Consider the following 12,436-nt stretch of genomic DNA (forward strand, 5'->3'; position numbering starts at 1 on the left):
CTCTGAGTCGATTCATCAGGACGAAGGAGACTGGTCCTTTTCGGAGTGGTTTTGGGGACTACTGTCCAAATGGGGTTGGAAAGCATTGACATTTCTTGGAATAATTTTGACCATTATTTTCTCCTGTTGCCTTTGTATGCACTGTGGTCCCGCCATCTGTGACCTATGTGCTACTATGTGCATCCCTAAACCCAAATCACCAAGAACAGAAAACATAAGAATGATGTTATAGCAACAGCTCGATGACCTCATGGCTGACATTGACTCAGAATAACATGAGTCTATCTTGCCTGAGTTCTGGCAAAAGGAGGGTCTGAGGAACTTCGATTTCCGATCGCGATCGAATCAGCCGGCCATTTTGTGCTCCGCCGCCATTTTGTGTTGCCATCACTCAGGCAGCACGGCGAACAAAGTCTATTCTGCTTTTTCTGCAGCTTCATGTTGAAATAGCCCTTCTGCCTCTATTTGCAAAGCTGGTGTTAGGATTGGCCGAGTACACTAATCCCTGTCTGGTTTTTCTAATTCCCGTCTCAACTATCTGTTGGTTCACACTATTCTTCTCTGACTTTATCTTATCGTCTGGCCTTCACTGTCTTCTGCTAGCATTCTCTCGTTTCACAACTGTCCTCCAACACACACAAACATATCTCGCCACCTGCAAGTTTGTTACGAATCCGTTAATGAATTCGTTTGAGGGAGGGGTGACAAACACAGTTGGAGGAGAGGTTTCCTCGAGTCATCTGACACTTTTGTTTTCAAATCTCTCCTATTGGTTCTGTCCTGTTTTCCAACTTTCCTCATTGGCTCTTTCTTGTATGTTCTGGGTGTATATTTGGTTAATGTATATGTTACCTATATGGTATATAAGATTGTGCGCCACAGAGTGAAGTGGCAGTCTCCTGAGAACCTACTTCTGGGACAACTGTACTAGCTGCAGCTAATAAATCTGATCTTCTAACGCCTAACAGAGTGTCCCGTGTCTCTGTGTAGCTGAGCAGGAGAACCCAGGAGATTAAGGCGTACCCTGCGCCGCCAGGCCCAAAAGGTTCTGGTTCTTCACAGTCCAGACCGAACTGCCAAGCCAGGTCACCCCTGGACCGGAAACAAGCATCCTGGGACCGGTTTCTGGGTATTACCCTTCATCAGCCAGGCTAGCTCGAATCCAGTGCCTCATGGGAACAGTCCAGACCATACTGCCAAGCCAAGAGATATGTGTTAAATCCATCATTCTTTTGCTCACCATTCCACCCCAGTTTAGACCCAGCCATATGCAAATTAGTCTTGACCCTGTGCCTCATGGGAACAGTCCAGACCAAACTGCCAAGCCAGGTCCTCCCTGGACCGGAAACAAGCACCCTGGGATCCGTTTCTGGGTATTACCCTTCATCAGCCAGGGTCAAGACTAATTTGCATATGGCAGGGTCCAAACTGGAATGGCATGCTGAGCAAAAAAACGATGGATTTAGGCCCAGATCTCTGCACTGGGGTGAATGTATGACATTGTTCTGCATTCTGCCCATCAATTGTTCTTCTTGCATGGCCCGGAAAAGGCATACTTTTAAACATCCATGCCCCATGTGCCAGGCACACGTTGCATGGATGTTTGGGGGGGCACCACATATGCCAATACTGACCGGTATCTCACAACATTTTTGATTGGTGCTATGCTTCCGACCGCTGGATCATAATCCAGTGGTCGGTCCGCTCTGTGGATGTCAGTGGGCCCACAACCGACAGGCCTGTTGATGGTGGGCCCACTGACATCGCAATAAGGCCCCAAGTTTTTTGGGGGAAAAAAAGCATAAAATCTACTTTTATCCCCTCAAGTTTTCAAGTTTGTGAACCTCTTAAAACTTTGCCAGTGGAATTATCATATCACTAATATTATCGATCCATCCCAGTCAGGTTTATGACCAGGCAGTGGGGCAGGTTCAGAACTACTAAATGCGGAAGATGCCATTGTGGCTACCTAGATCTACTAGTGTTATTCAACATGCCTGCTGTATTCAATACAGTCAGCAACACCACCTTGCTTAATAGGCTCAACAGCATTGCAGAGGTGAGAAGGAAGGAAATCCTGTGGTTTACATCTTTTGTGGAATCTTTTCCTTGAGAGTGGCATTATTCTAATACTCCAAGTTTAGAATGTGTAGTTCCACAGAGCCTGAGGTTTGTATGGGTGAGAACTGATTCAAAGTCAATGCAGCTGAACCCGGAGTTGATTTGGTCTTGTGGGAGACAGCTATAAAATCTGTGGTGTACACCACTCTGTACATAAAAAGAAAGTAAAGCACCTGGCATTGACCATGGATGATGAACTAACAATAGCCCTACAAGTTAATTGCTCAGCTCACAAATATCTTTGATCCCCCCATTAAACTTTAAACACCTCCTTTGCATAGGGTTTTACTTCACAACTACTTGCCACAGACTGATCAAACAGTGCCAAAGTAATAAGCTAATTAAAAATTCAATTAATTCCCCTATTGACTATGCCCAGGCTTTATGAATTGGCACAAGCTTAATGTACAAAAAGAAGCTTAATCCTACCTAGTTTCTGCCAAATTTTGTGCAGATTCACACGCACTGCCAAACATATTAGCAAATGAAAACGTTTGTGCCCTACTGGGCCCCTCGCTTTATGGATATAAACAGATTCATAGATACCAATACTAATCTGAGCATTGTAAGTGCCTGTCAGATTTCATGCATAGTCGTCAAATGGTGCCAAAGTTATAAGCAAATTAACAAATTACTTTTCAACTGACAAGACGAAGATATACAAAAGCGTTAACCCTTTATATCTAGGCTTGCACCTTTCTTTAAATGTGAATAGCTAAAAAACTCTTGAACGGATGTACGCCAAATAAAAAAGAAAGCTTTCTGCATAAAATTCAAATTTCATACCAAGTTTGATGTATATCCATTCAACATATTTTGATCTATCTTGTGACAAAATGTCCTATAGGAGCTGAAATGATACACCTTTTCATCAACCCCTACCTTTCTCTTTTGTGAACATATCTTCACAAACACGAAACCTGGCATGCTGAAACTTAGCTGCCTTTGTGCAAAACTGTCCAACATTTTAGGCAAATCAAATAATTCACCATTTGAATCATAACTGAACAGTGCTGACTGCCTGGTGTTATCTCTCTCTCTCTCTCTCTCTCTATCTCTCTATCTATCGATCTATTTATCGAAATAAACAGTGATGAAAGTGATATTATAGTTAGGTGAAAATGTCAGTTAAAACATAATGTTTAAAACTAAAAACACACTAAAATCACCAGTTCTAGTTTCTTAAGCTAAATAAAAGGTATGCCCCCACCATGCCCAGCGTTGTTATCAATGATGTCATTTAGATGCTATCAGTGATGTCATTAAAAAATGTCATTGAACATGTTATGAGTGCTGCAATCCATGTGGTCATCGGTGTTGCAGTTCACGGATTTTGATTTATCAATCTGCAGTAGTGTTACGAAGTTAATCGAATTCACCTCCACATAGCGGCCATTACTTTGTAACACAAGTCACTGAAGCCCATATACAGGTAAAATGGGTAAACGGAAGAGAAAAAAAACACTGGTGAGAGGCTTGTCACATTTCTTCCGCAACACGTATGGAAGCCTGTACGAAACAATATCAGACTAGTAAAGAACCTTCTATCATCAGTAATATATACAATGCATCCTTCTACCTAAGGTCCGTAAGTAGCAAATCATATAACTCAGCACTTTCTTCTCTAAACTTAGGGGCCAGATGTATCAACATTACATTTTGCAAGTCTATAATAGCGAATTTTACCGATTCGCTATTTTAGACACGCAAAATGCAATGTATGTAGTAATCTGCTAATATTTTGCGATTCCTACGCATTCCTTATTTGCGAGTCGCAAATAAGGAATGGCTTCCCATTCATTTCTATGGGCCAAAACGCCTATAGGAATGAATGGGAATTGCATGCCAATTTGCCAGTACCCAATAGGTACTTGAAAATTGCGCATGCAATATCAAGGATGCAAGGGTTCCAAATGGACACCCTGTTGCACCCCTGAAAAGGACATGTGTGCACATGTGGCGCACATACATGCCCTAGGGGCATGTATGTGACCCACATGGCACTTTGAAAAATGCAAAAAAGTAAATTTTTCTAGGAAATCACAAATTACCACCAACTTGAAGTTGGTGATAATTTGCGATTCCTTACAGCAATATCGCAATTTGCAATGGCTACCAGAATAGCATTTAGGGAATCGCAAATTGCGATCCTCTAGATGCGTGCGCTAAATAGGGAATCACAAATTTTGCAATTCCTTATTTTGCAAGTGAGTTTTTTCTTCCCTACATTGCACACTATGATTTTGCGATCGCAAATGGTGAAATTCTGCTAAATTTACCGTTTGAGATCGCAATTTGGCTTGAAACATCTGGCCCTTAGATGCAGTTCTCTTACTGGAAATATAGAAATGCAATGATTAGCATTGTCCTTTGAAAACCACAGACTGCTTTAGGAACCAACAAAACTCCGACTCCGTTCTCCTTTTATATGATAATCCCCAAGATGACTCAGGATTATGGAATCTAGCTTCCCACAAGATTCAGGCTTGTTTCATGTTGTTGTGGCATTCACTGCTGCACACACCACCTTTACTCTGGTCCTGATGATCATCATATCTACCTATCTAATTGCTGTAATTTATTCAGTGCCAGCAAATGTAACAGTACTCCGGACACCCCTGTCCCCACAGAAAGTAACCCTGCAAGTGAAACAGTTATAGACACAACATACGCCACACCAAAAGATAAAGAGGGTAAAGAAAGCAGCTAGGGGCCAGAGACAATAGAGGGGTCAGACACCCTAATGACAAAAAAAGGGGACACCGAGGAGGTCAGTGACAGCCCCAAACAAGCATTGGCATAGCCAGTAGGTCTCACCTTCCTTTGGGACCTTATAAGTGTTTAGCCATGCAACAGTTGCATAACTAAATACTTATAAGGTCCCAAAAGCGAGACCTATTGGCTATGCGAAAGTGAAAGTGATCGCCATCGCGATCAAACATCAAAGCGGCCGTCGGCCGCAAAACTGAAAGTAATCGTGGTCAAGCACGGCTCACGCACCCGCGCACATGCACTGTAGCTCTAGGCTGGCCTGGTAGCACTTTTTGGAGCTCTCTCAATAAGTCTCTCCAGACCAGCGCATGTGCTGGGTCAGGCGAGACCTAAAAACGAATAATCAAACATGTGCAGATACATGCTACAGGACCCCCTCTGGTCACAAAAGAATGTGGGGCAGATTTACAAGAACTGGCGCATCCCTGCATATTAGCAGGGATGCGCCAGTTAACTTGTGTGATGCAAAAATAGCCATGTGCCACCATGGATGCGCCGCATTCACAATACTGCGCACGGTGGCGCAAGGATAGATAGATGCGTGACACATCTTGTCGGTGTAAGGGCAGCGCATTGAAGGAGCCGTGCCGCAAGTATGACGCAACACCAGCAATGGTTAGGAATGCCTATTCCTAACATGCTGCATCACTCCTTATGCCTGCTTCAAGCAGGCGCATGGTTTTGATGCTGTGGCGTTGTAAAAGTGACTCAGTGAAATCTTGTTGATTTTACTGCGTCACTTTTACGAGGCTTCCTTGCGACGGAACGTCCACCCTGCATTCATTATACCTGAAGCACGTATAATGTAGCGCAGGGCTTTACAATATGACGCATCTCCGTAGATGCATCCCATTGTAAATATGTTGCATAGTGGCGCATTGTTTACAACGCTGCTGCTTCACAGAAGTGATGAAACGGCAGCGTAAATTCGGCGCAAGCGGCTTGTAAATCTGCCCCGTATCACCACTGAAGCGATAAAAACAGACACACCCATAAAATACACTGAAAGTGGAAAATTGCAGAACACTCTTAGATAAAAGTGCAAGAAACAGGTTTCAACTTGACAGGATAAAACACACGCATTCCACACCAAGAGCAACCATGAATCAGGAGATCTCCCAGGGGTTAAATGCAGATGTTACTGTAAAACCGGATGATATAGAAAACTCCTGGTTGAGATCTATCTCCCCCACAGGATGAAAAAAACGATCAATCAGGAGTGGGCAACTAAACAATTGGGAAAACAAGACGATGATCGTATTTCAACATCAAATGAGTATACAGTAATAATAAAGTATGATATGGAACCACACGAAAAGAGTGCTATCACTAGTAAATCTACGCAAACATTACTAGATACTGATGTTGACCCCTCGTAGATAAACACAGAAGTGATAGAACCAAAACCCAGTATAGAAACAGCAAAAGAGCATTCAGCAGGAGAAATATGCAGTCAGCACGGTCTCTACATTCCGCTACTACAAACTTTACAAGGCACAACACAGGCACTCGTAATGCAGTCAGACAAACTGAGGGGCAGATTTACAAGCCCCTTGCGCTACTTTTGCGTCCCTTTTCCCATGTTAAAAGTGACGCAAAAGTGGCGCAAGGGGCTTGTAAATCTGCCCCCGAATACATTTAACGAATATAATGGGCAGGTACATTGTATGTATCAAAACCAAACTTAAAAGACTCACTGATTTAATTGAAAGAGTGCAAAAGATTCACTCCCCACTTCAAGCAGCATGCCCATGGGGGCCGATAATTGACAAATTAAGCACCCTTCTCGCAATCCTGGTAAAGATAATGGGTATTAAAAAGGTCAACTTGACCAACAGCTAACTAACCAATTGCTGTCAATCACAAGAGAACACCAAATCAAACAAAAACCAGGAACTTGAAAGTCCCATGTGGATCCCCCGTAACGCTAGGTTTAGGTTCATTCAATGTTATATAACACACAGGGCCTAACCGACGCCGGGGAAAATAAACAAGGGGCAGATTTATGAGCCCCTTGCGCCACTTTTGCGTCACTTTTCCCATGTTAAAAGTGACGCAAAAGTGGCGCAAGGGGCTCATAAATCTGCCCCCAAATATTTTGTCTGCACAGGCACCAAATGTGCGACGTGTGGCAAGGCAGGGGCAGACTTGCTGCATATGTTGTGGTCATGTACAACTATTCAAGAAAACTGGGCAGTGGTCGTCGGGTGCTTGGCCCAGTGCACAAAGCATATATTGGATTGGACGTGGGAAATGTGCATACTAGGACTATACCAATGGCCCAAAAAATATAAGGTGACGTCTAGATATATAGACTTGGGTCTAATAGTGCCTAAGCGAGTACTTACGTGCCGCTGGAAGTCTCCTGACCTCCAGGCAGCGAAGGCCTGGCATCAATCTCTATTATGCTGGGCGCAAGCGGAAAGCATTGTGGTGTTGCGGTCTAGTTGACGGCACGCTAGGCGTGACGTCACCGGACTTCCGGCGGCGGCCATCTTAGGGTCGCATTAGCGCGCTGATTCAAACAGCGGACGGAGCTCCGTGCCGGCGCTCCTGCTGGAGTTGAGAAACGAGAGAATAAACCCCTCAGCAATACTAACGGCCCTTGTCATTTGTGGGGGGACAACATTACATAGGGAAAGGGGCAACATTACAATGGCGACGAGGAGGTGAAACGGCCCAGTGCTGCCTCCAGGGTGAGTGCCTCGTGGTCTGCAAACCAACGACGCCCACAATCTACACCCCTGACCAGCAGGAGCGCGGCAGTGTCGCGGAGAGAGGAGGAGAGAGCGCAGCCAGTCAGACGGACCACTCCTGAGCCCGATCCCGGACCGCGACAACCCTACAGCGTGGAACCGCACCGGGAAGAGTCCACGTGGTGAGGCGCTCGCACGCATCGTGGCGGGGGTCACAGGACGACACGCGAGCGGCGGCACCACAGACCGAGACGACGACCCGGACGCAGGGAGCCCCGACAGCACCCAGGGGTCGAGAGGCTCGAGTCCAAGACCGCGGCGGACGGCGGCAAGGGGTAAGATGAATGCCACATCGACTGGACTGCCGAACCCGATACCCTTCCTCACGAAAGCAGGGGTCCCGGACATGCCATGGGAGGATTGGAAGCCGTACTTCTTGAATTTCTTGTTCGCTCTGGAGGAAGAAAGCGGCGCTGAGTTCTCGAGCACGCGCAGGAGGAGGATACTGCTACACCACTTGGGCCCTGCAGGTCAGAGGGTTTACGACGATCTAGTGAAGGTGGTGCGGCCCGCGGCGGATGATGATGTGTTTCAGCACGCGATCGACGACATGGATGCTCATTATCGCCCGACCGTGTGTGTAGCCGTCGACAGGTACAACTTCTACCACAGAGCGCAACAAAAAGGAGAGACGATTGACCAGTATGTAGCGGCGTTACAGAAGCTGGCCCTAACGTGCAAATTCGGAGCCTTCCAGGAAGAGTTGATCAGGGACCAAATAGTAATGCACGCAGCGAACGCGTCCATCCAGGATAAGCTGTGGGCTAACGGAGACGAACCCCTCAATACGGTGGTAGCCATGGTGAAGAAGGCAGAAATGTCCAAGAGATGCGCGGAGACAGCAAAGAAGGACCGATACCCAGAACAAGCAGTGTGCAGGATAGAAGACCGGAAGGGCCACGAGAGACAGACGACGGCGGAACAACACAACACACGCCAACACAGGAAGCCCATGACCCGGGGCGCGAAACAGCAGACGCAGGGACAAGGGAGCACCAACGGGTGCTACAGATGCGGCAGTGAAAGGCATGCCGCCAACGACAAAGGGTGCCCAGCGTTCCGGGCTAAGTGCACGTACTGCGGGCTGATGGGGCATTATGAAAGAGTATGCCGGAGGAAGACGCCAAGGCAGCAAGTGAAGTACGTGGCGCAGGAGATGACCAAGGAGGAAGAGCAAGAAGGGCAGGAGGACGACGAAGAGATCCTGATGATAGATGACCAGATCTTGGGGATCGACGGCGCGGTCGACAAGAAACCGAGGTGCGCCATGACCATTGGGGGCGTAGGAGTCACCATGGTCGCTGACTCAGGCTCCCCCTACACGATCATAAAGAGGAAGATATGGGAGGAAGATTTTGCACCTGTCGTGACACACCGACTGCGCCCCACGGACATCCACCCGGTGACATTCACAGGGGAACCCATACCCATGGTAGGGTATTGCCCCCTAACGTTCGATTTCATGGGCAGGACGTGTGAAGGAAAACTGTACGTGGCGGAAAAGGGGCCATCTGTGTTAGGATGGAAGGATCAAGGGAAGCTGAGTATAAAGCTGAACCCAGGAGGCCGCATACAAGTGCTCATGATGGAGGACGACCCCAAAGTGGGAGCAAGGCAGTGGAAAGAGGAGTTCCCCGAAGTCTTCAGAGACGACATAGGGAGGCTAACAAAATTCACGCACAAAATAAACCTCAAAGAAGGAGCCCGACCGGTGTCCCACAAAGTGCGAAACATCCCGTTCCGCACCAGGGAGGCAGTACAAGAGGAACTGCAGAGGTTGGAGGACAACGGGATCATCGAAGCCATCGATAATGCGGAATGGTTGGCCCCCTTGGTCGTGGCGCAGAAGCCGAACGGGAAGGTGAGACTATGTGTGGACCTCAGGGAACTCAACAAGAACATTGTCGTGGACAAGTTCCCCCTTCCCCGCATCAATGAGATGTTAGCGAAGACCAAGGGCGCTAAGTGGTTCTCCACGGTGGACTTAACGTCTGCGTATCACCAGATCACACTCCACAAATCGTGCAACCACCTCACATCATTCATTACACCTTTCGGGTGCTACAAGTTCCTACGGATGCCGTTCGGGCTCGCCTCGGCAGCGGCGGTCTTCCAAAAATTGATGTACCGTCTGTTCAACAAGATGGAAGGAATCCAGTTCTTCGAGGACGATATTTTGGTGATGGGCGCCTCTACGGACGAACACGACCGGAGACTAGCGGGTGTCTTGACAGTACTGGAACAAAACGGGCTTACGGCCCAGTGGGACAAGTGCAAGTTCGGGCTGGAGAAGGTTACGTACCTGGGGCACGAAATCAGTCAGGAGGGCATAAAACCCAAGGCATCCAACGTAGCAGCCATCAGAGATGCACCCACGCCCACCAGCAAGGAGGAGGTACGGACATTCCTAGGGATGGCTGAGTTCTACAGCAAGTTCGTATCCCACTTTGCGTCGAAGACACACCACCTGAGGTCGATCCTGAAGGAGAAGACGGCGTTCTCATGGAAGGAGGAACAAGAGAGAGAGTTCGAGGAGGTGAAGAGAGAAATTTGTGACGCCATACCCATCCAAGGGTTTGATCCAACGGCTCCCACGACCCTGACCACGGACGCAAGCGACCGAGGCCTTGGAGCAGTGCTTACTCAACAGTCGGCACGAGGAGTGACGGCGACAATCAGTTTCGCGTCCCGCACGCTGGCCGACAATGAACGCAAATTCAGCGTGATTGAAAAGGAAATGCTGGCTGTCGTGTGGGCAGTGGAAAGATTCCGGCAGTTCCTGTGGGGAGGACGGTTCCTCCTACGAACTGACCACAAACCCCTGGTTAAAGTGCTCACGTCCAACGGCCACGAGCACGCTACGCCAAGAATTGCTAAGATGACACTGCGACTCCTCGACTACGTGTACGACGTAGAGTACATTCCAGGCACCAGGAACCGTGTGGCGGACTACCTGAGCAGGGCGGCGGCAAAGGAACCGGCAGAGGCGCAAGATGCAGAGAATTGGGCTGAGTACGCAGTGGCGTTCATGAGCGATCACGAAAGAGCAATCAGCAAGCAGGAATGGGAAGAAGAGTATGGGTCCGATGAGAAGGTGAAGGCAGTCAAAACATACGTGACACAAGGGTGGCCGGAGAAGAGGTTGCTTGGAGAAGAACTAAAACAGTACTGGGAAGTCAGGGAAGAACTGTCGCTTGGAGACAACCCGTGTTTCCTGTTTCGAGGCAACAAGGTAGTACCCCCGATGGCGCTGAGACCTAGAGTGGTAGCTCTTGCCCACGAAGGACATTTGGGCATCGTGAAAACGAAGGGAAGAGTGAAGGAGGACTATTGGTGGCCAGGGTTGGACCTCGCAGTGGAAAGACATGTCAGGACGTGTGAGCAATGCAACAACGCAGACAAGACGCAGAAAGTGCTACGCCCGCCGTTGGGACGTTTCGACTTCCCGGAAAACCCGTGGGAAGAGATTTCCATAGATGTTCTAGGTCCCATACAAGACGCCAATGGCAACCAGAAGTACATCACCGTGGTCGTGGACAGGTACTCGAAGTGGCCAGAAGTCCATGTAGATGAAAACGCGGAGACAGATACCATCCTGGGATTCCTCACGGAGGTGTTCATCAGAGAAGGGATCCCCAAAGGAATCCTCAGCGACAACGGCCCACAGTTCACATCTACAAAGTGGGAGGCCTTCATGGACAGGAACGGGATAACGGTCAGGCGCACGCCAGTCTACCACCCGGCTGGGAACGGAGCAGTCGAGAGATTCAACAGGGTGATAATGGGGTCAGTGCAAGCGGCAATCGGGCAGGGAGCAAGCTGGGAGAAAGAACTCAAGCGCATGCTATGGGCGTACCGGATAACTCCCTCGTCCACAGGCTACAGCCCGTTCCGCATTCTGAGAGGAAGCGAGCCGTTCACCCGAGACAATGTAGCCTGGAAGAGGCTCACGGTACAGAGTCATTGGTCACCGGCAGTGGTGCGCAGGAACTTGGAGAAAGCACAAGCCGTATACACGAACTACTATGACGCAAGGCATAACACCAAGGAAGCTGCCTTGGAGAGAGGAGAGTGGGTGAGGGTGAAACTGCCAACACCGGGGAGGAAAGGGGACAGCAAATTCACGCCCCCCTTCCAAGTGGTGGAACCCTATTCCACATCAGCCTTACTAAGTGATGGGAAGATTTGGGCACAAGACCGGATGGCAAGGTGCACCAGGACCAATGAGACTGAGCTGGACAGCGAGGCAGGAGCCGGGGCCACACCGGCGGGGAAAGGCGAAGGTAGGAGTCCAAGGATATCCAGTAAACCTCCAGGGGAAGTCATGGATCACTTCAAGAAGCAGCAACTGGAAATGGTAGCCATGGAGGAATACCAGACCTCAATAGTAGGTGTTAGCATAAAAGACACCAAAAAGGGAGGCATTTAAGGAGGCAAAAAAAGTGACAGAAAAAGCAAGAAAAAGAATAAGACAAGTGACAAATCAAAAATAATCCAGAATATATCCTATATTCAAAAAAACAGAGCCACCACTGTGGATCCCAGTGTACTTAACTCCTCGAATTCAAGTCCAGTAGATGGGGTGAGCCAAACTAAGTGTGATGCAGAAGAGGCAGATGAATCAGAAAAGTTATGTCTAAACAAATCTAGACCGCAATCTCCATCAATAAGGGAACTGAACAGCATGACAACAACAGATACCATTAACGACGACCTTAAAGTGGCAGAGGAAGAAATAAGATCAACAAAAAATAAGAAGGAAATCAGCAGCAGAATACAGAAAACAT

This window comes from Triturus cristatus, chromosome 10, assembly GCF_964204655.1.
Source record: "Triturus cristatus chromosome 10, aTriCri1.1, whole genome shotgun sequence".
Taxonomy (NCBI): domain Eukaryota; kingdom Metazoa; phylum Chordata; class Amphibia; order Caudata; family Salamandridae; genus Triturus; species Triturus cristatus.